This window comes from Canis lupus, chromosome 15 (genome assembly GCF_011100685.1).
Source record: "Canis lupus familiaris isolate Mischka breed German Shepherd chromosome 15, alternate assembly UU_Cfam_GSD_1.0, whole genome shotgun sequence".
In the NCBI taxonomy this organism is placed as follows: domain Eukaryota; kingdom Metazoa; phylum Chordata; class Mammalia; order Carnivora; family Canidae; genus Canis; species Canis lupus.
The window spans coordinates 64534840-64562208 of NC_049236.1; the positions used below are offsets into that span (position 1 = coordinate 64534840).

General features: G+C 46.4%; 2 long non-coding RNA genes across 5 annotated transcripts; one reads left to right on the forward strand and one right to left on the reverse strand.

Moving 5' to 3' along the window:
* On the forward strand, positions 1–26375 carry LOC119876997. Of its 3 annotated transcripts, XR_005370042.1 has the most exons (6): positions 1–60; positions 21577–21834; positions 22475–22624; positions 22713–22854; positions 23917–24416; positions 24646–26375. It is a non-coding gene; the product is annotated as an uncharacterized LOC119876997 (long non-coding RNA). The 3 variants fall into 3 exon arrangements; XR_005370041.1 differs by having other exon boundaries at positions 23917–26375; XR_005370043.1 differs by lacking the exon at positions 22475–22624 and having other exon boundaries at positions 23917–26375.
* LOC119876998 lies at positions 5175–8360 on the reverse strand. 2 transcript variants are annotated; one of them, XR_005370045.1, is made up of 6 exons: positions 8121–8360; positions 6864–7027; positions 6373–6580; positions 6084–6293; positions 5852–5979; positions 5175–5306 (listed from the first exon to the last, which is right to left on the reverse strand). It is a non-coding gene; the product is annotated as an uncharacterized LOC119876998 (long non-coding RNA). The 2 variants fall into 2 exon arrangements; XR_005370044.1 differs by having other exon boundaries at positions 6084–6580.
* Positions 26376–27369: the final 994 nt, after the last annotated feature.

Consider the following 27369-nt stretch of genomic DNA (forward strand, 5'->3'; position numbering starts at 1 on the left):
CCCTCCCCCACCTCCAGGGAGGGAAGAGGAGCGACAGGTTGAAACAATCACCAGTGGGCAGTGAGTTATATCTATTATACCTATGTAATGAAGCTTCCACAAACCCCAAAAGAACAGAGTTCAGATAGCTTTCGGGTTTGGTGAACACAAAGAGATTTGAGGCGTGTCTCACTTGAAAAGGGCATGGAAGCCCTGAACTCCCTTCCCTACACTTTGCCTGGTGCATCTTTTCCATCTGACTGTTCCTGAATTATAATCTTTTATAATAAGCTGGGGACCTAGTAAAAATAAAATGTTTTCTGGGTTCTGTGAGCCAATCTAACAAATTAATCCAATGCTAGGAGGGGGACACTGGAACCTATAGGGGTGCATCAGAAGCACAAGTAAACAGCCCAGGTCTGTGATTGGTACCTGAGGTGAAGGGGAGTCTTATGGGACCCGAATCCTTCAACTGTAGAATCTGATGCTATATGTGGGTAGATAGTATCAGAATGGAATTGAATTGATGGACCTGCAGCTGGCATTGGAGAATTGCCTGGTGGTAGGGGGAAAAAATATTGGAACTGAGTGTCAGACTCTTGGATACAAAAGAGAGACCTAGATCACACTGGCTTGCCGAAATATAGAATTTATCGACTCAAAGGATGGGATAATCCACAAGGAGGAGTAGCAGGATCTGAGTACTGAAATGAAGAAGTAGACAGGACTTGTTCTCTATTTCTTTCTTTCTTTTTTTTTTTTAATTTGATCTCTTGGGTTGAAGTATAATTTTTTTTAAATACTCTTTAAAAATGACTCTTGGGTGAGTATAAAATAAACCATGAGTTAAAAATTTTATTTAAATTGCTAATGAGAGAAACATAAAGATATTAAAACTGGCCCAAACATCATTTGAGAAGCTAGACATTTAAAGGCAATTCAATAGAGGCGTACTAAAATAAGATTGCTGGAGGGACACATAAGCTGGTTAATAGCCAACAAGGCAATGAACTGAAATGTTTAGGATGATCTGTTCCGCTGGACAGACATCATTTGCATCTCTACCAGACAAATATCTACAGGTTAGCACAGGACTCACTACTTCTGGATCTTTAATCAATTAAAAAGAGTGAGTCAGACTAAATTCATTTCCCTAGATAGGCTTTGGGAGGCCTTGACCCCTGAAAGGACGTGTTCCCTAACCTTTGGCCTTACCTCCACGTTTTCAGAATTCTTCACAACACTGAGCTCTCCTTCCTCTGTGTTTCTTTCTTTCTCAGGCAGGCTTTTTGCCATGTATCACTCTCTGGCAGTTCCTGGCTTCCATTTTCCTCATCATTTGCAATCTCAGAATGTCTCTTTTCCAAAAATTCCATAAAAGTCCTGTACTTTCATTTCATGGCCTGGCCTTGGTTATGCGCCAGTCCATAACATAATCACCACAGCCAAAAGGATGGAATATATCAATTAGCCTTTTCTGGGACTCATGCCCACCCCCTGGAGCTGGGAAGGGGATCAATTGTATTCAAACTACTAAGACTGAGAGTGAGGTATGGGTGGTTTCCGGAAGAAAAATTAGATTCTCTTACTGGAAGAAGGGCATGTGCACGTTGTGCAGTCGAAAGCAGCATTTGTGCTCTAGGTTTATGCTCAATCAGGCCCTCTAGCCTCCGCAAAGTCCTTCAGAGGCCAGTGGGCACCCTCGGAGCTGTCTCATGACGGTTTCAGAACTACTGTGCTCATGCCAGGACCCACCGAGTGCTGGGGCCATTTGCTGGGCAGTGCCAGGATGGTCTACGTGGTACACCGATTGCTCCGTGTCTGTGGGCATCCCACCCTCTCCGTGCTGCTGTGCTTCCTCCAGCCGCCAATGCAACAACAATCGAGAGGCCGAGATTCTGCTTCGGGTATGGATGTTGAAAATGCCCACATTCCCTTGGTGACACAGTTTGTTGGAAGGTCACGAAACACTGTATTTTGACTCCATATTTTTTAGAGTTTTTTTTTTTAGTGAAACCAGTCTTTCGCGTTTTAGTAATTTATTATTGCTTAATTAGTTAGTCCTCATTGAACTTAGACATACACTTAGAAGACAGATAAGAATGATGAACACTGTCACACTTTCAAAATAACCACTTTTCTGCCAACTGAGGCTCTGCTGCCAATCAGGCTTCTGGAGTCTAGCTTCGCCTTCCTTCGGAATGAGTTCTTCCAAGAAGCACCTGGGTCTTCCTGCACCAGCCAGCAGGCCTGGCTGCCACGATAGTGTGCTGAGCATGCCCAGACGTGTCCCTGTATTCTTGGCCTCAAGCTGAGAGCCCAGCTTCCAGTAACAGAGTCATCGAATATCACAACAAAAAGAAGCTTACGTATTCAGATCGCTTATCATTTGCCAGATGTAGTAACCAAGGTTGGGAGAGGTACAGTAATTCGCCCAAGATCATCCAGCTTGTTAGTGACAGAACCAAGACAGGTCCCAGAACCCCCTGACTTCTTGACAAGCGCTCCTTCTGCTCAGGTTTCTGCCTCTTCTTACAGACAGTGATATACCGAAATTAGAATATTGGGTGGAGAAGATTACTTCCTGGTTTATAATCAAGGAACACTATACTCCATACATTAAAAAAAATGTCAGCAGAATTTAATTCACAACTATCCTTTACACGTAGGATGTCTGTTAATCCTAGAGGATGATTTGCTGATTAAAAAACATTCCATAAAAGAAGAAAATATTTGCTCTCATTCCCCCCCCCCTTTTTTTTCATCTCTCAATTCCAATTACATTATGGGTTTTTCTAGTACTTGTCTTCAAATCTGAGATAAAGTTGGACGGATCTGGAACAATCGCTTCCTTCATTATTAGTCCACACTAGTGGAAACCCTTGGTGAATTATGGGAGGGTTTGAATGGCTTTCCAAAAAGTAGCCAAAGAGAATGGGAGCCGTGAAGAGAGGCCCCCAAGCTTCCCCAGGTTAGAGTAACAAGAGCTAGTAGGAGATGTCTAAGTGGGTGACACGGAAGGCATCCCCGGGGGTCTGGGCACCCCAATATCATGCAGATTAGTTTCTGAGTCCCCGGGAACAGCAGAAAGATGTCAGCAGCGGGCTTAGAAAGCTTGAGTGAACGAGGAGTGGAGGGTGCCGTGGGCTGAGGGCCTCAGCTGTAGATGCTAGAAGGGCCGTGATGGAGACTCGAGACCAGCAGGATGGGCTGCGCCTCAGTGGAGGCTGCAGAGCGCCCGTGAAGGCTCTTCCTGACCCAACCTGGCCAGGCTCCTCTGGGCCCTCTCCAACTTCGCCTCAGCTGTGGTCCTGCCCAGCTCCTGTTCACAAAGACCGTGATGAGTCACCACCACCCCGACCCAGGGCATCTGATCAAGCTCCTTATTCCTTATTTTGATGTGTGCATCCTTGGCCTCCTTTTAGCAAGAATCCTGTTGGGTCAGTGTCGTAAGTATCCCCCCCATCCTCGGTGTGTCCTCTTAGTGATTTTCCCCCTCACCCTGTTCCTTGCCTAAAAATCCCCACTTGTCCTTAACTGCATTAGAACTTGAGCCCCATCTCCCTTCCCTATTGCAAGCCCCTATTTTAATAGTTGAATAAAATCTCCCTTAACATTTTAGCAAGTGTCAGAGTAAGTTTTTCTGTAATGGGTTAGACGAGAGCACACAGACTCAAAGCTCGGCTCCTGCCCCCCCACTGGTCCTGGGACGCTGCATAAGCTTCCCCCAGGCCGGGATGCCACCTGGGAGTAAGGGAGGGAGTAAGAATCCCTGAGCTCGAGAGAGACAACCAAAAAAACCTGAATAATAAACCACAAGAACCAGGTTTTCTTGAAATGACACCATTAGGTATTTCCGTATGCAGTGGAAATTAGGGTTGGTAAGCCGCACTCAGGTATAGAAGAGTAAAGAAAACTGTGAGTTTTGGATATTGCAGCTGCTTTACTTCATCCGAGGACCATGTATTTCTGACAAATATCACTTCTGGGTTAATTGTTTTGATCCTGGAAAAATAAAATGTATCTTTTGCAGAGACTGAGTACTAGGTATTAGCAGAACTATTTTTTTTTTTTCAGAGCTATTTGTTTTATCACATTAACCCCTGATGCTGCAAAAAGAGTCCAGGGCGTGGCTCAAACTTAGTTATTCCTGGAAGTCCTACATGGTGTGCATTCCTTGCTCAATGAAAAGTGAGGCATTTATAGCCTCGGGTGTGCTGCTTCACCACATAATTTTTTTTAATAAATTGATTTTTTATTGGTGTTCAATTTGCCAACATATAGCATAACACCCAGTGCTCATCCCATCAAGTGCCCCCCTCAGTGCCTGTCACCCAGTCACCGCCACCCCCCGCCCTCCTCCCCTTCCCCCACCCCTAGTTCATTTCCCAGAGTTAGGAGTCTCTCATGGTCTGTCTCCCTCTCTGATATTTCCCACACATTTCTTCTCCCTTCCCTTATATTCCCTTTCACTATTATTTATATTCCCCAAATTAATGAGAACATACAGTGTTTGTCCTTCTCCGATTTTCATTACATAATTTGCATGCACTTAATCAGTACCTTATTTTTCATTCTTCAAAATCTCCAATCCGAATGAATACCCGTGCTTAGGAGCTCTCCAGCTAATACTTAGGAGGTCTCTCGCTCTTAGCCTAGCTCTGCAACATCTAGCAAGCCAGTGCTCAGCAGGCAGTACATGGCAGGGTGACAAGTTGCCAAATCCAGAGAGACTTCTCCTCCCAGCACTGAGCACTTTACAGATCATTTCGCTTTTATGGGTTTTTTTTTTTCCCTAAAGATTTTATTTATTTATTTATTTATTTATTTATTTATTTATTTATTTATTTATTTGAAAGATAGAGAGAGAGGGAGCATGTGAGAGCAAGCAGAGGGAGGAGAAGAGAGGGGAGGAAGGGGGACTAGCAGACTCTGGGCTGAGGGGCTGAGCCGGAGCTGGAAGGAGGGCTCGATCTCACGACCCTGAGATCGTGACCTGAGCCAAAACCAAGAGTCAGATGCTTAACTGATTGAGCCACCCAGGCGCCGCTGCTGTTTTTCTTGTTTCTAATAGAAGAGAGGGAAGGGGAAAATAGTAATGTACTTTGTTCCGTCAGGTTTAGTTTAGACTACGGTAGCACCTCAAAAAATTAAGGCGTGAAATGATGTATAATAAACATATATTTATTACCATCCTTTGCAAATTGTGGGATGCTAGCTCTCTGCTAACCTACCCTAATTCTGGGACATTCTGTATGCAGTTTGTCAGTGTATATTTATAGTCAGAAGAGCTTTTTCTTTGGAAACAGGCCCCTTTGTGCTGGAATCTGAAAGAAAAAAATGAGAGTTTAATTTGGGTGTATTTAAAAATAATCTGCTGAATCAACACATTCAGAACAATGTGTTACCAACCATTCTTTTCTTTGCTTTATTCTCTACACGCAGTCACGTAACCCAGGGAAAATCTAAGGCCGGGGTTTTGCCCTCCACTTGAGATGAAAACTCAAAAACAATCCCCTTACTCTGGTGTGAGATTGAACTAAATACCCATAAAATCCCTTCCAAATCTGAGACTCACTCAAATAATTTAGGCTTCTACATTCCATTGGGCATCAATTGTTTGAATGATTCATTTGATAATGTTTTAAGGTGTATACATCATCCATCACCCAAGGTCAAAGTCACCATCTCACTTGTAGTTTCCTTGAGCTGAATGAACTAGATTTCCCGTAATTCATCTACCATGAGGCTTGGAGATGGTGTTGGAATTCTATCAATCATCAGACTATCATCATCCTTCTAGACCATTCTCTTTCATCCTTCAAACAAAACCCTTCCCTCTCTTGAATCTCCTCCACTCAGACTTTATCACCTTTTTTGGTGTCATTCAAATCTGCTCACTCCTGGTTTTTCTTGGCAGGTCGCAGTCTTTCCATGTTGTCCCCCCAAATCCTCATCATGGGTGACTTCAGGGATGATTTAATTTCACACCAGAAATATCTAAGAGGAGAGAAGCAGCTGTAAAACAAAACAAAACAAAACAAAAACCCCACAAAAATCCCAACTATCCAGATGGGCACAAAGCAGCACCCACGCTTCCAGACCTGGATTTGGCCCAAAGACAGGCCGGATGGCTCTCCCTGCTGCGAGCGAAGACGAAGTTCTACGAGTCCCTGCGGCGAGAGTGTATGAAGCAGCAGCTCTTCATACAACGTTTGATGGAAAGCCGGTTGGAAAATCTCGAGTTCCGCTCTCCTGTGACACCTTGCATGCCACCAAGCTCTGACGCCGTACAGGAGGCCGCTCAGAGGAAGCTTGGAGAAAAACCTTGGGGGTACACCTCACAAACTTTTCGCTCTTAATGAGGTGGGATATATTTTGGGGTCTGTGTACCTGCACCGATGGCTCCAATAAGTCGCAACTACTATGAAGATCGGAAACCTCCGGTCGATGAGCTCAAGGCTGGCAGATCTGAAAACCTGGGCCCAGGCGTGGAGGCTTCTCTCTGGGCAGGCTGGGGGTCTTGCCGACCAACCACCCAAAGGACCCGGCTTTGGGGTGCAAGCAGGTCTCTAATGTCCGTTCCGCTGCAAATATGTCACTGGACAAATAAAATATGAGTCTCCTAGTGAAGAAAGGAAGACTTCTGGCCTCTGACATCGTGACCGGCAGGCCTCATCCCGGTCATCAGCTCCTCCCCCCACCGCCCCCATAATGACTTCATTTTCTTCCCTTTCCCGATCTTAGTGACGATTGCATCCTCCTGCAGGGAATAGAAAATCCAGCCAGCGGTTTAGTTAAATAAACAGGTGCTTATTGTTCTCAGGAGGTACAGGGCGGCCACGACCCAGTCTCACAGACCCCGTGTCCTGTAGGGAACTTACTGTCTGGCGGTCCTGGGGGCGAGGGGCCCACGGTCGGTGTCCACGGGGCTGGTTGCCTCGGAGGGGAGCGAGGAAGACTCTGCTCCACGCCCGGGCCCTGGCTTTCGGGAGCTGCGACTGGGTCTCCGGGTCTGTCCCCTCGTGACCTCCACGCCGATGCTGGCCTGCGCACAGGAGCCATGGGCAGGTGGCAAGGCTTTGCTTAGAAGACAACCCTTGGGTACTTGTTACCTACGTCTTCCCTTCAGGGAAGCTTTAATTTTTTTTTTTTTTAAGATGTTGTGTATTTATTCCTGAGAGACACAGAGAGAGGCAGAGATTAGATTAGACAATCTAATTAGTCGATTATAGATTCAGGACCTTCCTTTATCCTTGTTTTTATTTTTATTTATTTTTTATTTTATTTATTTATTTTTTTTATGATAGTAACACACACACACAGAGAGAGGAGAGAGAGAGGCAGAGACACAGGCAGAGGGAGAAGCAGGCTCCATGCACCGGGAGCCTGATGTGGGATTCGATCCCGGGTCTCCAGGATCGCGCCCTGGGCCAAAGGCAGGTGCTAAACCGCTGTGCCACCCAGGGATCCCCCTGTTTTTATTTTTAACCCTCCTTTTTGCTGGTATGGAGGGCTTATTACTCAACAGAGGTCACTACCCTTATCCTCACATTTTCAATGTTTTGTGATGAAAGCACCGGTATCAATCGAAAGTCCCTTTAATTTCCTGAGCATATTTTAGATTAAAGCCTCATTTAATGTTTCATGATGCGGGACGACGTAAAGCACCCCCGTGTCTCTTTCCCTTCCAGGGACCTTTTGCTCCGGTGGCCGCAGCACATCAAGGGCACCTCGGGCTGCACGTGCAAGGCTTCCGCAAGCACCAAGCACCCCCAAAACAGCTCCATCACATCTTTGCACGTTCCACGCACAATAGGGTGTGAGGTGGCCTCTCCTCGGAAACAAGGAGAAGGGGGGGCCCGGGGGCTCAGCGGTGGAGCGTCTGCCCTTGGTCCAGGCTGTGACCCCGGGTCCTGGGATCGAGTCCTGCATTGGGCTCCCCGCATGGGGCCTGCCTCTCCCCCTGCCCGGGCCTCTGCCTCTCTCTGTGTCTCTCGTGAAGTAAAAAAAATAAAAAGAAAATAAAATAACAGGAAAAGAAAAGCAAGGAAGCCTTCGCCGAGGTCAGCAGACCCGAGTGCCCCCCGTCCGCTTGGAGAGGCCCTCCTGGCAGCGTCCCCACCTCGTGGTTGACCCACCTTGCTCAGCTCCCGGGGGACACCCACTTGTCTCCGGGGGACTCTGTGTCGCTGTGGCTGCCGAACGAGCACATGCGAGGGCTTTGTCGCCGGCCAGATCCTCCCCAGACCAGGTTCGCCCCGCAGAGGCCGTGGAACAGTTTGGGGGGGCCCTAAAGCAGAGCCGACGGTCAGCCCTGGACCCGAGGTCACTGCAGGCGCCCAGGGGGACGTGGCCGAGGGGATCCGGGGTGGCCCGGCCAGGCCTGGCCCGGTCGCCCTGCCTTGCGCTGACACCTGGTGGCCAGGAGCGTGGCCGGCGCCCCGCAGGCCGGGTTGCATCGAGGCTGCTCCTGCCCAGGACAGGCCACAGATGACCCGTTCTCCTCTGTCGCACAGTCGGTGCCGGCCTGCACCTGACGGCGCTTAGCAGAGTCTTTAAAAATACTCGAAGAGCTTTGACCTGTCATTACTTTTAAAAATGTATCTCCAAGAAACCCGCGGAGAGATTTAATGCATGAGCTTGTTCCTCAAAGTGTGATTTATAATAGTGAGTTTGGAATTAACCCAAAAGTTCAAGAATGAGCATTGCTAAACTTAGAATATTCCATTACTCACAGTCAGGGGAAGATTGAATGACCTGGGAAAGTGACTCTGATACGCCACGAAGAGCACAAAGCCAATTAAAAAACAAGTAAAACTTGCTAACCCTGGTTTTAGTTTTCTGTGTATTTCTTCCTTGCAAAAGCATGAACATATGGTATTTTGGGAGGCAGAAAGAAGACAACATCCTGGATATTTCCTCCACGGCGACCTACGAGGCAGAGTATCGGTACCAACTTTTTTCAAAGTAACAGCCCGTGAAGCTGTCTCTCCTGCAAACGTGCCCAGCAGACACGCTCCTGTAGGAGGCTGGTGCAAACGCTCCCCACAGTCCCTTCGCTGTGCTGGCGTCAGGAATAATCCAGGGAGCTGCAGCACGCAGCTGCCACTACGTTTGCTAATAGGTCCTGTGGCTGAGACAAAAAACGCGTTACTTCTTGCATGACCCCAACGACTCATTTGTTCTAAGGCTTATACTCTGCTTCCAAGACCTGTTGGTGGGGGTGTGGAGAAGGTGCAACGGAAATTATCGCGCAGTGTGTGCAGTAACCAGACACAGCCCATTTCTTAAAGTGTTTTTAAGGCAGAGATTTGAGATTTTCCTTTGTACCCTGAACAGGCCTAAATAGATTGATCTGCTCGCTTAGCCCATAAAGAGATGGCTAAAGGGGTCTCATGGTTTTCCTTAAATGGGGCTCAGGGCAGCCGCCCTGGGTCCGGGGAGCGGCTGCGGAGCTACGGGAACCTGCCCAGTCTTCCTCTGGTGGGACTGCACACCTCACACTTGTTTGCAGAACACACTTGGACGCGATTTCCGCATACAATGGTTAGCTTGTCACTTTTGTCTACCCTGAGGGTACCAGGTGGCAACTCCAGGAGGAGGAAACTCCTTTTCAGAGCTCCCTGCTGGCTCAATCAACACTTCACAGTTCGTCCACCAAGATGGTTAACCTCTTTTTCCATTCAGCCATTTGGTCAACAAAACTTTGATGACTACTACGGGACTAGCTGACGATTTTCACACTTGGAGGTATTAACACCATTGCCGTAGATTGACAAAAGGAACGCAGTTAATCCTCCAGCTGTAGCTGGAAATGTACCTCCTTATGGGTCTTTTATGGCAGAAATTCTGCTGAATTCCGGGTTGGGGCAGAGCCATCGATGCTGCTTAGTCATTTTCAAAGACATAGAAGTGCAATCTACGGGAATGCATTAATGTGCACAAATTGACTGATTCATCTCACTATTAGCTTTTACCAGACTTTCAAGATGAGTGTGCACAGCAGACTATGGTCAAAGGTATAGTAAAAAATTTTGGAGTCAGGGAATGCGGTGGTGAAGGACAAGCAAAAATTTTTACTTTTTGTTCATGTGGACACCTGAGGGATGGCTACAGAGAGAAGTCTGGTCTGGCCTGGGTCCTAATCCCCTTGTGGACTAGCACGGAGCACATCCAGGCCTGGGGTCATGCAGTCCTACAGTGCAATATACTGAACAAGGTCCTTAGGGGTGTCTTTATAGCTGGGGTCTGGCCATCAGTCAAAATGTTTAGAGTGTCTGATGGGTGAAGTAAGAAAAAACAAATTCAAGAAGTTTAAAGGTTGGGACACCTGGGGGTTCAGTTGGTTAAACGTCTAACTCTCGGTTTCAGCTTAGGTCATGATCTCAGGATCCTGAGATCGAGCCCCATGTCAGGCTCCACACTCAGGGGGGTATGGGTTTGAGATTCTCTCCCTCTCCCTCCCCCTCTCCACCCTGTTCCTACCCCTAGAGCTCTTTTTCTCTCTCAAATAAATAAATAAAAATATTTTTAAAAGGTCAAAGGTAAAACCCCCAAATTAGAGAGAACCAAAAGTGTGAGGCAATTCAATGTAATGAGAAGCAAGGTTAGAAATAAAGTAGCTTGAAGCCAGTTGGATAAGTGCATGGGCTTGGGGGGTATTATTTAAGTTGAAATAAAGATGTGGAAGATGAACCAACCCCAGGATTCAAATTCTTTCTCCTCTTCTCACTGTAGGGCACAAATTCTTTCTCTTTTTCCCACTAAAGGAACCTCACTGAGGCTTACTTTCCTTTTGTATATCATGCTGATGATAGTTATCTCTATCTTGTGGGACAACGGTGAGGATTAAATGATCATAAAGTCATAAATCATTTACACTCGCATCTTTACGGACGGTTCTCCATAATCCGGGCTGTTATTACTGAAATGAGGAAAGTCCTGGGTTGTGACCACGAAGAGAGCTTGCAGAAGGGGGGATACTACAGCAGCACACGTGCGTTTTGGAACCAGACAGGTTTCGGACAAGTCACTCAACCCTTCTCCTCCTTAGTGAAACAGAGGCAATGCTGACCTCTTTGGCTTGCTGTGCAAGGGAAGTTCAGCCAAGCCTGTAAACTTAGGTGCTGCTGCCTGTTGCAAGGTGACTCCTTGCTAACTCAGGGCCTGTGGCCCGATTTCATTGGCCATTAGCTGTAGTGTGGATGGGCGTAAGCACCAAGGGTTACGTCAGCATCAGCACTTCACACCTGTGGCACAGACCAACACTTGTGCTCATCTATGGCTTGGAAAACTTGATTTTCAGAGTGCCGCGTGACAATAAGCCAGAGCCACACAGATGGATCAGACACTGAAGACGGCCGAGGGTAAGATAGCCTCTCACTACTGGGCCCCTTTCCTACTGCTCCACCTCGATGCAGGTCTTCACATTCCCATGGGCTGCATAAGGATAACGGCAACGCCATACTCTCAGGGTCACACTTAGCGAGGCCTTTCAGAAGTGCTAGTAGTTTATTTCAAATTCCAGAAAAAGGGTGATTCTTATTTAAAAAAAAATGACTGGTGGAGACGTACGACGTCTTCTTTTTGATGAGTGCTATTTTTCATTTCTATTTATGTTTGGAAGTTCATGGCTTCAAAGGACTGGATTCACTGGAAAGAAATCATATGCAAATATGATGAACAGTTTGCTGGAGACATAAGTCTTTGTGGTGAATTAAGGGAAAGATGTTATGTCAGACATTAAATTCTAGAACTCTTGCCTCTGTGGAAGATGCACAGAACTCCACTTTCATGTTTCGAAGAAAATAGAAAATTATAAAGGGTGTGCCATTATTATACCAACCCTGGTTGAGGAAATTCCCTTCATCCTTTGGACATTTTCAAATATCCAGCTTGCATACCTTTTGTGGTCTTTGATGGTTTACCTAAGCCATTGGCTTGGATATCGTCAGTGTCATGACAACCTTAAAAATAAATCATTGATCTCCAGTCCACGTGTCATAGTTTAATGGTTTAGAATTGTTTTCTGTAAAGACGTCAAAAAAATACTTTTAAAGAAAATATCTTGTTCCACTAAAACCTCTTAAACAATGTAAATTAAAGTCCTCATGGGGGCTTTGTAATGTGTCAACCTGATTAAGTGGAACTCCATTTCCCAGAATTTGCTTTTCTTCACGTCTCTGTTTAGGGGGCACGGAGGCCCCAGCGACTGTCTTGTAGCTCACGGTGTTGATGCTGACCCAAGGACTCATCCTGAGTGGGGGCCCTGGGGCCTGGACTGTCCCATGGCCCCTCCCTCCTCAGATGACTTCCTAGACTCTGGGCTGGGAGATGTGTGTGGACTTGTGACCAAGGGCTCTGGTTTCCGTAGGACACCTTTGCACAAAGGTTGGACGTAGAAGGGTCTCAGTCAGAACAGGCTGTGCTGTGGACTCCAGCCCGTTCTTGCTCTTCCCCTCCTTACATCCACCCTCCGTTCCGACCGCCCGGTTCAAGTCTCATAACAAATCCATGTTGTATGTGTGGGGCATTTGCATATATATCAGGAGAATATGCATTTTTATATAATTATATATGGAGAATATATCTATTTTTTCCTAGTAATCTGTTACTCTGATTGAACCCTGAGTCAGTCCTCCCTGAGCCTCTAACGTGCCATGACCTAGATTGATTTCTGTGCACATAACTAACGTCACAGGCCCCGCATAGCATGTATCTCACTATGGCACTAAGCATGTGCCACGTGCTTCCATATAAATTAGGAAAAAAATGGACGCTCAGCCGTCCCTCTTCAAGCGTCCTCTCATTGACATCAAGCTATGATGTCACATTACAGAAAAAAATCACATTACCAAAAATCTAAATTATGTAAGGCATGGTAGTATTGTGGGGAAACAAGGAATTATAAGAAATATTCTCTCCTTTCTAGTTTATGATGTAGTTAGGAGGATAGGCATGTATGTGTAAAGACCTAACTCATAATAAAGGACTTAAATTGCAGCTCAAAAAATTGATGGGATATCGCAAGATAGTATATAAGAAATTGCCATGAGGGCAGAAGATTTGGAGAAGTTGTCTTTAACTGGTGTTGAGTGGGGGCTGGCCAAGAGGGTGAGACACAGTAGGGTGAGGAGCTTCTCTTACTTCATCTTCATCTGCCACTCCTCTCCCCCGACCTAACCAAGAGGCACTGGTTGAAAGAGAAATGTGTTCAGGCACCCGGCTGGGGGGGGGTGGGGGGGCTCAGTGGCTGAGCATCTGCCTTTGGGTCAGGTCATGACCCCAGGATCCCGAGATCAAGTCCCACATCGGGCTCCCGGCATGGAGCCTGCTTCTCCCTCTGCCTGTGTCTCTGCCTCTCTCATGAATAAATAAATAGAATCTTTTTTAAAAAAAGAAAGAGAAGTACATCAACTATTTCCCCCTTTTCTATTATTATGTTTTTAACAAACCAAGTTTCTCCTTTTAGATCATGTCTCACCACTGCTCCGTATCCCTCCATAGCCTCCTCTCACGTCCTGGGTCTTTTCTCAACTGTTGAAACCCCAAAGAGCACAAGTGTTGAAACCACTTTTACTTACGTTCAGCAAGAGGATATCAATCTGCTTGCTTTCTTCTAATTGTATTTTCTCCTTCACAATTATTTTTAAACCCACTATTTGTGCCAAACATATGTATATGTATAAAGTATGTATTTTTATGCAAAAATATGTGTATGTAAATTTTGATCTAATTATTTCTGGAGGGTATCCGTGACAATATTTTTGTAAGTCCCCGGGTGACTTTTGCGCGCAGGCAGGATTGAGAACACTGTCCTCAGGATGCTTCGAGAAAGGTGGCCCGGACTATAGTTGGCTGTCTACGACCTCTTACCTTTTTTCCCCAGTTAGATTATTACCTTGTCAAGGGAGGGATCCAAGTCTTGCACATCTTTGTGATCAATGTCTGTACTTCAGGAAAGGGAGCTTCTTGACTAGCCCAGATCTACAATCTATCACCCATGATTCCAACATCTCAAAGCTCTGAAAATCGAAACATATTTCTTAACTAGTTTGGGAACTAAATCTGGTCTCAACTAAGATATGGACTATTTATCCCACTTTGTTTGGATATCTCTTTATCCAACTGTGGGGTGTTAATGTGTTTGATTATGAGGTGCTGCCCCATACTTTCCTGGGGGTGTTACGTAATCTAATCACACACACACACACACACACACACACACACACACACACACACACACTGGGTCTCCAAAAAACATTCTGAATTCTGAAATACATCTGATCCCAGGGTTTCAAAGAAGATATTGTGGAGCAGTATTAACTGACGTTCTACCTAGGGATTTAAGAAAGCTGAGATCTTGGGAGATAGGGTAAAATTTAGAACTTAGGCCAGTGGTTCTCAGAATTAACAGACTTACTTGTGCAGCATTTAAAAAAATATTTTATTTATTTATTTGACAGAGAGAGAGAGGGAAAGAGAAAGAGAGAGAGAGACCGCAAGCAGGGGGAGCGGCGCAGGGGGAGGAGAAGCAGATCTCTGCCCAGCGGGGAGCCAGGCTCCATCCCAGGGCCCTGGGATCAGGACCTGAGCCGAGGGCAGCTGCTTAACTGACTGAGCCACCCGGGCGCCCCTTGTCCAGCTTCTAAAACCTGACAGTGCCCTGGACCCACCTCCAGAGATTCTGATTCAATTGCTCTGCCGTTGGGCCCAGGCTTCAGATCTTTTGTAAACTTTCCAGATCGTTCTGTTGTGTAGCCAGAATTGAGATCCAGTGAGAGACGAGGGATTCTCAGCTGGGAGCTTGCACACCCCTTCCCTCAATCGGAGGGACTTCTCAAATGGCATGCAGTTCCCTGCAGATATGCCTCCGCCGCTTCACCCTGCCAACACGGGCCACGGCACCCACAAGCAGGGCGTTGAGGTCCTTAGTTGTATCTGTCAGGGAAAAAACTGAGAACCACTAATTGGAACATCAAGATAGTGGTGGGGAAGCTGCAGACACTGAGGCTGGCTTGGGTGAAGGGACAAAGATCTGAAGGCGGAAAGGACAGAACAGAAGGCAGTTTGGATCGACTGCAGGATACAGCTGGGGGATTATTGAGGTCTTCCAGAGTAGGACCTTGCGTGCTTACCGTAACTGCCATTAGAATATCTAGGTACCTTAAACTGGCCTTTGCGGTCTTCTCTGCTTAAATGTTTTCATTCATCTGCTTTCTGGCAGTAAACAGAGTCCAATTTTCAGAATTCATTTCGTGATGTTTTCTGTTTCCATGGTGGTCTCTCTGCAAGCATCTCCGTTACCAGGTGCAGGATCCTGATGAAATGCTGTGAGAATTCACCGCGGATGAGAATGAATTATGTGCTGGAGGGGGCGGGGGTGCCCGTGCTGTGATACAAGTGTGCCGCACGCCAAGGAACACAAGAAGTTATCGTGCATAAGGTTTTACACGGCATGTCTGGCTGCCTTCCACCTTGGAGAATCTGGGCTTCATGGGTGGAACGTCATTCCTGTGAGCTATACTGGACACCCGCCCTGTTTTAATTCATGATGGCATGTCAGAGCCATAAATCATGAGCTCTAAAAACCGGCCTGAATCACGACAAATGAATTGGGTTATGTAATGTGATTATTCACGCAGTCAAGCTGTGTGCATCTTCTGATGGGCTGCAAGAAAAGAAAAGCTGCAAAGATTTTTACTTCTTTTTTGGGAATCGTAAAACAATGAATGAATGCTTGTAAAAGCTGACAAAAGGGCTTGGCTCAGAGTAAATGCACAAACATGTTAATTGTTGTTGCAGTTCCTGGTGTCGCTGTTGCCATTTACAGAGGAGTCCGGGAGGTTGGCGGCCTGGGCCATAGCCCTTGAGGCCTGGGAGATTTGACAAAGTGCCCTTCTAAAGCGGGACAACTCCCTCCCCGCAGATGTCGCATTTCTTTGCTCCAGTTGGCCGTGGCATCCCCGGCAATTTTCAAACTGGGACCAACCACAGGATCAGGCCTAGCTCAGGCAGGGATGCCGGTGTCTTCAAACTTGAGTAGCCTGGTGTTGGAGATTTGAGAAGAATGAATCTGTAAGAGGCACTTCACTATGGAGGGAAGGGCCCAGGGTCAGGAGATAAAAGAACCAAGTTCTTGTTTGGGTTCCGGTGCAGACGAGAGCTGGAGGCAGGAGCAGGCTGCGTCAGAGCCCGGGGCCATTTCCTTACGGCAAAGGGAAAAATCAACTAGACGACTGCCATCACCCAACCATCTCTAGAGCTCTTCAGGGGTGGGCTCAAGGAAAGCCAAGATCAAACTTCAATGGTAGATGTGGAGGGCTTGGGACCCGAAGGCCCGCCCCAGGGCTTGGCCAGCTGAGGCCAGCTGTAGCCGGAAGTACAAGTTGGGACTGTCACCTGTCCTTGTATGAACCAAGAGCTAGGAAAGTCTTATTTTTGTTTTGCTTTGCATTGTTTTATGGCTTTAAATGGTTATATTTTACATTCTTATAGAAGCACCTACATTATATCCTCAATTTGCCTCTTGGTTGCAAGGCCTGAAATATGAGTATCTGGCCCAGTAAATTTTTCTAACTCCTGCATTATTCACACCCTGTGTAAGAAGTTAAAATAGAAATACTTGCAATGACCGTTAGGTCCAAAGAGAGGTTCCACTCCACTCCTCTCTTCAGGATGGACGACTGTCTTATATTCTCCAGTGAGTTAAGTTAATTATTCTCTTTGCTTTTTTAAAGTAGTGCTTTAAAAAGCATTAGATTTTTATTTTATCAGAAAAAAATAGCAATCATTCTTATATGTAGTTATCAACCATTCTGAGTCATATGCTTTCTGTTCGAACCTTTAGATTGGCCATGGTCTCAAACTTTTAATTTCTTGTTTGGTTGTCTAAAGAGATTTTTTTTTCATTATTTATACAGTATCTCTCTCTTTTTTTTTTTTTTTTTTTTTTTGGAAAAAAGCCAATACAATCCTTTCTGCCGTGTTGCCTTCCGGGCTGGACATGAGCATCACACTTTCTATAATGATGAAGGAGAAGTTGAGAGTGTGGTGCTCTCAGTGGCCCTGTCTCCAGCCTGGGGGTGAGGCCACTCTATAGGTGTGTAGAGGATGACACAGACCCAGAGAAAACCCAGGATGAATGAGCAGCAAAGCAGGAGAGACCAGCTGGCTTACCGGGCCCCGCTGGACACTACCGTCCTCTCCATTTACAGGCTCCCCGATTTCCCTCTTTCATCCAGCTGGGCTCACCATAAGTCTGTCGCTTGTGGCCAGAGTTGTTCTTGCCTGGGAAGACCATTCATTTTTCTCATAATGGGAACCATAGAGCCTCAAAATGTGAGCATATTTGGAAATAGGGATCTTTGCAAATGTGATTACTTAAGGATCTCGAGAAGAAATCATCCTGGATTTAGGGCGGGCTCTAAATGTCCTTCTGAGATGTCCTTTCCTTCGAGGACAGATAGACACGGAAGAGAAGGAGACCTCATGACGATGGAGGAAGAGATTGGACTGATGCTGCCACAAGCCGACGGCCTCCAGAAGCCGCCAGAAGCTGGAAGGAGCAAGGAGGGATCTGCCCTTAGAGCCTCTGGAGGCTCTGCTGACGCTGTGATGTCAGACTTCTGGCCTCCTGAACTGAGAGAATACATTTCTGTTGTTGCAAGCCACCCAGTTTTTGTCATTTTACATTGACCATCCTTAGAAATTAGTGCAGCCTTTTTGTATCTGGTCAGAGAGAATGAAAGCATCTCTTGCTTTCCTCAACCCGCAGTGCAGGCCAGGCCCTGCCTCTGTGTCACGCGGCCGTCACACTGGCCTGCAGCGGCAAGCTCTCATCTCCCTCCTTTCCACCAGGCCGTGTCTTCTCTAGGCTGGGGAGCGTCATCTTTCCTGAGATCCGTGCACCCTGAGAGCCCAGTGCCTGGTCCTCCTCGCCTGGTGTCTGGTAAAGATGTGTTGCAGGAGCGAGCGAGCGAACCAGTGGACACGGCGGTCACTGTGCTGAGCATCAAGGAGAGGCAGACGCATGTGGGACTCTGGCGGCTGAAAAGCCGGGGTAGGGGGTAGGAAGGGCAAACTGGAGGCCGATGTCCTCTAGCAGAGTTCGTGAAAACTGGCCTCAGTGCGACTACAAGAGAGGCCGAGGGCACTCGGTTCCCAAAGCTCTCCGTGCCCGCCCCCCCCCCCCCAGCCTCTACTGCACACCTGCTTTGCAACCAGCCTGGCTCCGCCACTCGGGAAGCCGTAGGACTCCCCCAGTCAGCTTCCTCAATGGGACCTGGTTTTCGGGGCTCTTATGTGGGTCAAGTGAGATCATGAGTGCCAAGCACCAAGCAGGTGCTCAAAACTGTTATCTGGTGATCGCTAGCGGTATTCCAGGCCTTTCTCTCCGGGCACCAGTGCTCGCTTCCACGCAATAGTCTGCTGTCACCTTGAACATGACACTTGTGGACGCCAACATTACCCCCTCCCCAAACTGGCCTGGCTCGCTCTTTATCTGAGGGGTCATCTTCTCTCAGCCAGCCTTGCTTGACACCTGAAAGCCGTGCTTAACCTCCTGCCATGCGGCTACACCAGCACACGCCGTGGCAAGTCGTTGCTTCTGTCCTTTCCTTCTAGTTCCTGACATCCTGATTCAAAGCACAGGGTCACCAGCAACTCACGCAGGACTCAGTGTCTGCACTGCTTAAGGTGGCTTTAAATCATGGTTAAAAGTGTGTGTGTGTGTGTGTGTGGATACAGGTCCAAATCTGTGAACGTACCAGACATGAATAATGCTGCTTCTTGTGTAGCATGTTCCTGGAAATCCTCAATATTTGCCGTAAGATTTCAATTTTCTTTTGTTCTAAAGGCAAAGTCTATTTTAATGTAAAGTTCATGTGTTATTTTACAGGCGTGAATATGTGAGAACCATGTCACATGTGTCTCTTGCCTCCCATAGAGCAAATAGTTGTGCTGGGAGTATTCTAGGAAGTTCTCCGTGATTCTAAGGTGTCACCTCTATGTGTCTTGACCTGCAGTCCCACCTCCAACTCACCAGTAAGTCCTGCCAGTCCAACCTACAGATGCGTCACGTGGAGTCACATCTGTCCTCCCCACCGCTACCTGTGGTGCCATCCCCGTCACACCTGGCCCAGACCATTGGAACCACCTCTCACTGGTACCCTCCCCATCCATGTCTCCTCTAATTCTACTCTTTGCACAGCTTCCAGCAGGACCTTTGAACAGCACAAGCCTCACAATCCTCCCCATCCCACTTAGAGGACATTTCTGACGTGAACTCCCCACAGAGTCTACTGTAATTTCTCTGTGACCGTGGGCTGAAGCATCCTCCCTGCCATGTGTTCTGCTCTAGCTCTTTCAACTTTTCGTATTCCACAAACCTTCAAGCTCGGTTCTGTCGCTGAATCACTCACGTCTCGGTTGCAGTAAAGTTGTGCAAATCCCTCCACCTCCCCAAATCCCAGGGGCTTAAAATAAAGATTTTTTTTTCCTTGCTCATGGCCTGGTGGGTTGGGTGGGCAGCCCTGTTGCAGGCTCCAGGTCAGGTTCATGAGTCTCTCGTCCTGAGAGCCGTGGCCACCCAGAGCTGGCCATCCACCCACCGATGACAGATGGCAAGAACACTAGAGACCAAGCCAAACCATACAAGGACATGCACAACCTCTGGACAGAAGTGACTCTATTACAACCACTCCCATGCCATTGGCCCCAAAGCAAAATGCACGCCCAAGCCTACAGTTGGTTGAGGGGAGTAAACCGCCTAGAGTGGAACCACAGCAAGGATGGGGAGGAAGGAAAGTCGTAACAAGTGATACTCTCTGGCTGTTGGCCTCAGGGACCCTGCTGCTGCTAGTACTTCTGCTGGGCTGCTTTTTGAGCAGAGCCATTTCTTCACTTTATCTAGGTCTTTGTTCAAAGAACACTTCCTTGACATCCCCTGAGATAGAGTCCCAGAAACCCAGTCGTTCTCTAATACTGACCCTGGTTCGTTTTTCTTCATCCCTCTCATCTCCCCCTGGAGTGATGCACTATGTCTATGCGTCGATCTTATCTCTGACGTACCTAAACTCTGCAGCCAGGGGCCTGGCCGATCTCTGGATCTGTGCCCCCAGCATGTCCAGTAATGCATAATAAGTATTGATTAGATTACTCGAGTTAAACAATTTTAATGCTTGCTTTTCTTGGAAAGAAGATTAATTCAATGGGTGAAATTACAATCTGAATTTATCATGCCCGGGAAATCACATAATTTTTTTATTTACGTTTAAAGCTTTGTGCGTGTATGTGTGTGCATGCGTAGGTATGTTTTCTGCTTTTATCGAAAGTTTATTTTAATGCATTTAGATTTCCATGCAGACTTAGATATCCTAGTTTTGGATATGCTTAATTAATAGAAAATTTGCAATTCTGTAAGTCCTAAAGATATTTTACAGTGTTTGTCCTCCAAATTAGTCTTTTCTTCTGATTTCCTCATCTTCCTCAGGTGAGACTTACATTCTTTGAGACTCAGGACTCTAGAATTACTTTTGACATTTAATTTTCTCCTCATTTAATGAATGCCTGGGCATGTAGACTCGCCATCTCTCACACACCGTTCCTTCCTTTTCTATTTGTATTTCTGTCTCTGGGTTTCAGACTTCTCTCCGACCCTGAACAGCAGGATCTCAACTGATTTTCCTTATCTCTACCTGTTGTATATATTATGTGCTGGAACTCTCATCCTAGGGGAAAGTTCTGATTATATGACTTCTGTATTTAAAAACATTCAGTTCCTTCTAGTTGCAGGCCATATTAAGAAAAAAGAGAGAACTATGTAGAGAATGTAGGTATGCTGCTACCTCAATATATGTCATTCTTCTTCCCCCCCCCCAAAAAAAATTAGAGAATTATTTGCTTTAGATTAAAACCAAAATCAGTGGTCAACTCTTCAAAAAAGTTTTAAAAATTGTTGTTTGTCCGAAATTCAAATTTAACAGTGTATCCTGTATTTTTAGTTGTCGAATCTGGCAACACTACCTTGAAGGAAGAGCAAGACACCTTTTAAGAATTCTTCTAAAACAGAGGCACCTGGGTGACTCAGTGGTTGGGCATCTGCCTTCGGTTCAGAGCATGATCCCGAGTCCTGGAATCGAGTCCCACATCAGGCTCTCCGTAAGGAGCCTACTTCTCCTTCTGCCTGTGTCTCTGGGTCTCTTATGAATAAATAAATAAATAATCTTTTTTTAAAAAAGAATTATTTTAAAACAAAATAAAAAACAAAGAAATAGACAAACAAAAAGCATACAAACCTATCCTAAAATTCTCACCTCAGGGGACCATGATTATTTGATATCAGAATTATCCATCATGGCCTTAATATTTATCCCACTGCATTAGACACATAACAAATTTTTGTTAATGTACATCCGAGTAACTAACACATTGTGGAAATGCTGGTGGTGGCATTGTCAGCATGACCTTTTCATTGTATGATCAATTCAGGTTTAGTAATGCCCCTTAAGAACTCAAAGTTGCCCTATAATAAGTAAAATAGGTAAAAATGGTCTTATGCCACCATACAGTGTCTTTCTTATCAAATCCTTCTAGGACCATGGAACTGGAACATTCACATCCATTGTTCCCATTGTGCACATGGCAGAGACCCACGGACTCAGAGGGGATCGTAGGTGTCTGGCTTAGCCTGGCCCTCAGAGGCAAGCACATTGCCTCATGGATCATGCAACAGGTACTCGAAGCGTGAAGTGTGTTCTCTGAAAGGACAGCAGAGGCAACAACAACAGAGCCTTACATTTATATGCTGCTGACAAACACGAGCTCATTTGATCCTCATAAAATGTGTGTGAGGTAGGTATTACTTCCTTTTCTGCAGCAGAGGGAATTGAATTCAAATTGGGAGAAACATAGTTAAAAAGTCACTGGACTAAAAGCCTGTATTATTTTGTAAGGCAAAGCAATTAAGTGACGAACACCAATTTCCTTGAAGCTGACGTAACCTGCCCCGTTTATAATAATGCCAGTGATGCAGCTTCACGGCCTAGATGGACGATGTCCAGCTTTTTAATTTGCCAATGAAGAGTAACTGAGAAAATTATGCTGACCTAGTTTTTAGCAGCATGGACATTGAAATACAACTAATGGTTTTGGGGGTGCTTTACTACTTGTCTAATTTTTTGAGCACCCATTTTTTGAGTGCTTCTGTGTATGGACACTGCCAGGTGCTTTATGACAAGTTATCAGAGTAAGTCGGAAAGGTAGGTCTCCTCATCCTACTCCATTAAATGCTCACTACTTTAGCCAGTATGCTCTCTGTTTCATCAGCTTCATGGAAATAATGGGTCAAATCTCTTGTATTTTCCAACGTAATCACTGTAGCACCCAAGTATCGGGAAGGCCCCTTTTGATCCTTTGACCCTGCATCCCCATGGCCCTTCTCTTCTTCCCTGCTATCCTTTATTTGGTTTAAAGGTCTGTCTATTTTTCATAGGCCAGGCGAGAGGAGAAAATTGCCAAGCCTTATTGATGCACAAGCACCAGTGTTTCTGTTCCAATCCCATGGTGCCTACATCGTTGAACTCTGGTCCTGGATGATCCCACGTGCAGACACCACTTTGTGGCCAAGCTCTTATTGCCCCAGGTCTATAAAAAGCCTGAGGTCTTGCCTATGCTTGGTTTACAAGCTCTGTTCACACTTACATAGTCGGCCACTGTTGCTCATGTTACAGAACCATGTCAAGGCGGCTAGACAGCTGATTTGTAGACGTCTCCAGACCCAACCACGTATTGTGCTGGAATCCACCTCTCCTGTAAAGCCTATGGCCTTATGCTCATCGTGGATCACCAGCCTGGACTTCCCTCTCCTTCCTGGTGAGTTGTCCTCACCTCTCGTTGGGTCTCCATCTGCCAGTAGACCTTGGTCAGAGATACCCTGTACTACCTGACGGATTTTCCTAACTCAGATCCTTGGGGAGTGGGGTTGTTCATTCATTCACGTATTCATTTATCCACGGAACAAATATTTATCATGTGCTTACTATGTGTCAGGCACTGTTCTTAGCAATAAACAGAATAAAGTCTGTCTTCATTGACATATTTTGAGCACAAGTGGGAAATAAATAAAAATTGAATACAAAGGATCTCAGATTGTCATCGTGCTATGGAGAATAATAAAGCAAGTGTTGGAGGAAGAGATGGGGGCTGGTGGTAGTGCTGTTTTAAACAGAAGGGTCAGTGCTCATTGAGGAGATGTTTTATGAAATGCTTACAGGGATGGAGGGAGTTGGGAATATAGCTATCCCAGGCCGAGGGAGCAGAAAGAGCAGGAGCCCTGTGGTGTGAGTGTGCTCTCTGTGATCTGGGAGGAGCAAGGAGGCCGGTGGTTGGAGCAGAGCTGGTTGAGGAGAAGTAGAGATGAGAATAAAGAGGTGGTGGGACGGGGAGGGGGGCCAGGTAGCAGGGCTGCACAAGAATTTTAAGGATTTTGGATTTGACTCGGTGAATTGGGAAGCAACTGGAGGGATATGAGCATGGAAGGACTATAAGCTTAGTGTCACCAGGGCCACATGGATTCTGGTGGGGAAATGGACGAGAAGAGAAGGTAAACGATTAAAAGAAAGAGTAGCCTTCCTGGTAAACCCCATGGATTGAATACGTGCGGGTATCTTGAATCTCCTGAAATAGCACTAAAATGATGCATCTAAGTAAAGCAATTAGAAACTCAAGAGAGAGAGAGCGAGAGACCATTTCAGAGGCCACGATGCCTGCACCATGTCTCTAGCTGTCGCCCCACTGTCGTCCCGCTGTCATCTCTCCCTAAAGCAGGTGGAGCCCTGCTACCAGCCCTCTCCTTTGCAATGAGCCACACGGTATTTCTGCTTTCGTCAACTTATATTTTGAGAAAGGGTAGGAATACTTTTTTTTTTTTTCAAGCAAATATAGATCCGATCTTGCAACTTAGCGTCTTACCGAGGAGGCTGATGACCAGGAAGCCTGCTCACTGCAGAGAACCCCGGAGGGCTCAGAGCCGGAAGAGCCAGTTACTTCAGAAGGTTATGGAAGGAGAAGGTCGCAGAGGAGGCACCACCTGGGAGACTGTATAGGGGAAGGTGGATCCCCGCGCCCCTTGCTTCACCCTAAAGGAAAGCCTGGTTTTGCTCTCTGGAAGCCCTGAGAGACGGGGGACATGCACGTGAGGAGAGCAGGGTGGGAGCTGGGGGTGAACTAGGCGTCCACACGCTGCACCCACAGCCCCGTCCCCCCTCCCGACAGCTGCAGCCGGGGCCCCTGGGCCGGAGGTGCACAGGGTCCCTGACTGTGGGAACCTCCCCGAAAGCCCATGGGCCACCCTCGCACCTATGCTGACGTGATTCGGGGTCTGACAGACGCTTCCGGAGCAGCCGGTCTTCCCGTGTGGATGTTGGGGAGGAAAAGTGAGTCCGTGTGGCCCGGGGTTGGGGGGGCCCGAGCCCCTCGCGCACGCGGCAGGCCGCGGTGTCCCACTCACCCTCTGGGCCCTGCCCGCCCAGCCTGCCCTCCTCCTCCAAGTTCCTGCTTTGTTCCAGTTTCCTCAAGACCCCGAACCTCTCGCTTTGAGTCCATGCTCACCGACGTGCTTGCAGAGTCACCTGGGTTTCTAACCAAGCCTTCTTTCCTTTTTAGGAAAGATCCTTTGTAATTAAATCCTTAGAACTTGGAACAGGTCAGAAGACCTGACCAGGCTGGGGTAGCGTGGGGCGGAAGTGAGGACTCTGAGTGGAGTGGGCAAGAGGAGCAAGAGACGTGGTTTCAGGAACGCCAGCGTGAGCTCTGACGGGACATCCGTGCACATGGTGTGTGCTAATGAGTATACATGTGCAAGCTCTTCCAGGTGTGTGCGTGGCCCTCCGTGCCAGCGTGGCTCATGCCTTGCCTGCTGATCCAGAACTTGGCTCATGAGCTGGATCTCTACGTTGGTGCATGTGTACGCTAGCACGTGGATATGATCTGAGTGGTACCTCCTTCGATGTGTCCTACTTGTGCAGTGCACAACTGGAACTATGTACTGGAAGAGGTGGCTGGTTTTTTAACATATCCCAGTAGGAGTGTGAACAAGCGAGCTTTGGGTATACTAAGTTCGGTACTTAGAAGATCATACGTTAGAAAGGAAAACTTGCCTAACATGTCTCTTCAGTGGCAGCAGATCATGGGTGGGTCTGGCGGCTTCTAAAAAGCATGTGGGGCTCTTCTGTCTCTACGTGTATATCTTTGCGGTGTATATTTTCCCAATTGTGTTTACAGGTTTTCAGAACTGGACGATCCCAGACACACTTACCCAGGAACAGCCCATACTTCATACTTTAAGTCACAGCAATCGGAGAAGGCCCGTCACCTCTAACAAAGAGCATGGCTGATACCCTGGCACCATGGCACCTTGCCCAGCCTCCCCGGCTGAGATAACTCAGTCGAGGGCGTTACTGCTCAGCGCATTTCCCTCGGGGCCACTCACGGGGGCCACACCTCTCAGGTGTAGTCGGTTGCCTTCCAAACTGTCACGCTGGAACCGTAAATAGTTAATGACATACGCCATCCCATATGCTAGTCAAGTCAGTGTGACTTTAATTATTTCTCCTGGGATGAGCTCAAGGGTTCAGAGATTCTCAGAAATTGTGGAATAAGACTGTGACTTAATATGCAGCCAGACAGGGCGTGATGGATCCCCAGTAGGTTTAGCAGCTGTGGCCCGTCCACGGCGGAGCAGGGCTGTACGCAGATGTCTCCATGGTGACCTCCATAACTCAGAGGGTGTGGGGACTTAGGGGTTCCCAGGAGAACCCTGCGGTTTCTCTCCTAAGGCCCCTGTAACCTGGCTCTCACAGGCTTTCAAATATAAGTGGCACCAGTTAAGACTTCTAAAAACCTGGTTCTCTGGTGTGCACACGCCGAGGTTTTGTGAACTTCAGGGAGGAGCTTTGGTACACGAGTGCACGTACGTGCACGTGTTATGAAAATGTGAGGGGAGCTTTGCAATGTTTGCTTTAATGTCTCACAAGGCATAACATGACCCATGTGTTCCATCTTATCTACATTTCCTAGGGTTGTAACTGTTTCTGTGGTATCCAGTTCATTTCCAAAAGTTCAAATTTTTTTTCTTTTTCTGCTTTATTACTTTCTTGTAATAATAGTCTTGTCTTTAATGTCTCAATTTTATTAATAACTGATTCATTTAATAAGAATTATCCAACACTCCATGTATAGAATCATGCTTTATGGCTAGACCTCATTTATGAAAAAATGATATGGAAGGAGAATTAATTTTGATTGAAGGTATGATATTTAGTCCTTGTGCAGTTTCTCATTTAAAATCTGTACCTTAAAAAATTGAAGGGTCAAAAAAATAAAAAAATAAAAAATTGAACGGTCTGACCTGTAATGCAGATATGCAGAAACAATGTGAGTCAGTTGGTAAAGTTTGCATATGAAAAAAAATTCTTTATCTGGTTGACAAAACATTGGTCCCCAAACCCACATAATCAATTATTCAAAAAACTCATTCATTCATTCAACACATATTTATTGAGTACATAATCTGGGTAAGTTGACTCCTTACAATTGGAGACTCTGTTTTCATGAGCTCATGGTCTAGTGGAGGAGGGACGCAACAAATAGATAAAGTAACATGAATATATAATTGGAACTTGAAAAATACATGCAAGAATTAAATAGGACAACGTGATAAGGAACAGCTGGAAGGTTACAGACACGAAATATTGACTGCGATCGCGTGTATGATTAAGGATACAGCACACGCAGGGACTTCTTTCTGGGGAGAGAAAAAGGAGAATTTTATATTTGTATATCAGTGACACATGCCTGCCTAAGATGATGGTCAACAGTACTCAGGCCTTTGAACGACATAGGAAGATAAAGGGGGAGGGGAATCAATCCGTGGCTTCTTCTAAGACCGAAATGAATTTCATTTTCTCGTCCTGGAAGTGAGAGAAAACTATGGGGGTGATGGGGATGGTGTTGAAAGTGAGTCTAGCTTTATCAAAGATGCTGGAGAATCAGAGTTAGTGTTCTTTTGTGGGACTGATTCCTAGGTCAAAAAAAAAAAGAGAGAGAGAGAGATAGAGAGAAGTTATCATTTATGGAATACCCACCATGTACCAGGCATCTTTCATGTCATCTCATTTATGCACGGGTATTGTTTCTGTTTGGGAGATTGGGAGTTGAGGCACAGATTAAATAAAGTTTTCTCAAATTCTTACAGCCAGTGAGTAAAGAATCTGGAATCCAATTCATGGTCTGCCTGACGTCGTAACTTTTTAGTCTATGTCGCTTTTTTTTTTTTTTTCTACCACCTCTATATTCTGTAAGCCACAAACAAGCACAATTCTATTTATA